The sequence below is a fragment of the Chinchilla lanigera genome, unplaced genomic scaffold (assembly GCF_000276665.1).
Source record: "Chinchilla lanigera isolate Chin_1 unplaced genomic scaffold, ChiLan1.0 scaffold00013, whole genome shotgun sequence".
Lineage (NCBI taxonomy): Eukaryota > Metazoa > Chordata > Mammalia > Rodentia > Chinchillidae > Chinchilla > Chinchilla lanigera.
This window is the reverse complement of record NW_004955414.1, coordinates 26,493,758-26,495,418: the sequence shown is the minus strand read 5'-3', so window position 1 is coordinate 26,495,418 and position 1,661 is coordinate 26,493,758. Positions and strand designations below refer to the sequence as shown.

Here is a 1,661-nt window from a genome sequence, read left to right as displayed (position 1 = left end):
CTGAAAGTTGATCTTAACTCCTTCCAAATCCATCCAAATACCAATAAGTGCCAGTTTTACCTCCCAAGCGTTCTTGACCCCATGGCTCATCCCCATTCTGCAACCTTATCTTTCAATCAGTTTAAATCGTCTCTTAAAGAATTAGTTCAGCAACTTCTTCCGTGAAACACCTGCTTTCAGGACAAAGCAGTGTAACACATCCTTCGCAATGCATCTGAAATAATCCTAAGTACTTCTTTCACCTACTTTAGAATAAAATAATATTAAAATCTTCATGCTCCCAACGTTCTACTATAGAGATTCTCAATGTGTATGGGGTTCGGGGGTATCTATGTCCCCTAAAATTATCTGTTAAATTTGAGCAAGTGTTTATTTTTCTGCAAAGAAGCTCCATGGCTTTCATTAGTTTTCCAAAGGATTAATATTGTAATTCTGAACCACTTGTACTTTCCCATGCTTTTTTTTGTGCATATAACATTTTCTCTACTGAGATTTTTTTCATAAATTCACTGTATTAAACGTCTACCATGAACCAGACCACGCACTCGGTGCTACCTTGTGTTGGATGCTCAGAATTCCACAGAGAATAAGCCAACACAGCTTTTCTTGTGCACTTTGCCAGCTCAGAGCCCATCTTTTCCAGAAGTGAAAGCCAAGTTATGCACTTCCTTTTGACCTTTTGACACCTACTCACTGCTTCTGTCATTTTATAGTAAAAATATCTGCTCATGTGTCTTCTTTCTTAGTACTCACAACACGTGGGTTCAAGGTAACTTACACTCCCAGGGCTTAATGTAGCTCCTGTAGAAAAAGTGTTCAATAAATATTTATTGGACCAAAAAGGGAAGAAGTTCAAGATTGATATTTCCCCCCTATGAAATGGAAACCACTGATCCAATCCCTACTGAGTTCATGAGACTATTTACAAAAGTCCCAACAGGATAAAAACTACTATAAGACTCTATTCAGAATCAAGAGGAATTTCATAGTTAATTTGTTTTAACACAGATCCCTGAGACCTGAATCAACAGCAAAAGTCTTAAGGCTGATGGCACTGCTGACAAATGGGAACAGCTGCGAGATAAGCTCTATGCTTGGGACGTGGCATTCAGAAAGGGCTTATTTCGTGATGCACAGATAAGAATGCAGTCTGGGGCTCTGGGAAATGCTCTACGGGACAAGACCTCTGAGGCAGGGCTTCTGCTTTCTCTTACTCTCTCCTGCTTCAGAGCCTCATCTTCCGCAGCAGGTAAGCACACTGTTTAAAACATCCATCAAGGTGATTTTCATTTTGGCATTTCCTTATTCTCTGTTTCTCCCCAGTGAAAATTATGCATCGCCTCGGGGGAAAAAGAGAATTGTCATGCCTTGGAATACGCAGAAACTCAGAGCTCAGATTTTTACTTTCAAAATGGGCTTGTGAAATAGGTCAGTAGTAATAGCAGGGAGAACAAGAAGCAATTTGCCAATTGGCTTTTGAAAGGAGAGAGAAGAGAGAGACAGACAGACAGAGGGACGGAGACAGAGACAGAGAGAATGTGTTGAAAGTCAAAAGGCAAACTCTAAGGGGAATAGGACATCATATGTGTCCATTTAAGAAAATGAGGAGCAGCCGGGCATGGTAGCGCACACCTATAATCCCAGCACTCGGGAGACTGAGG

The 1,661-nt window shown here is 40.8% G+C and overlaps 1 long non-coding RNA gene across 1 annotated transcript in view; it reads left to right on the top strand.

Annotated features, from left to right (window-relative positions):
* Window positions 1-1,037: 1,037 nt before the first annotated feature.
* The window catches only part of LOC106147985, a 3,942-nt gene continuing 3,318 nt past the window's right edge, over window positions 1,038-1,661 (top strand). Inside the window, exon 1 of the long non-coding RNA XR_001233068.1 lies at window positions 1,038-1,249. This is a non-coding gene — a long non-coding RNA (uncharacterized LOC106147985). The remainder of the gene's footprint in view (window positions 1,250-1,661) is intronic.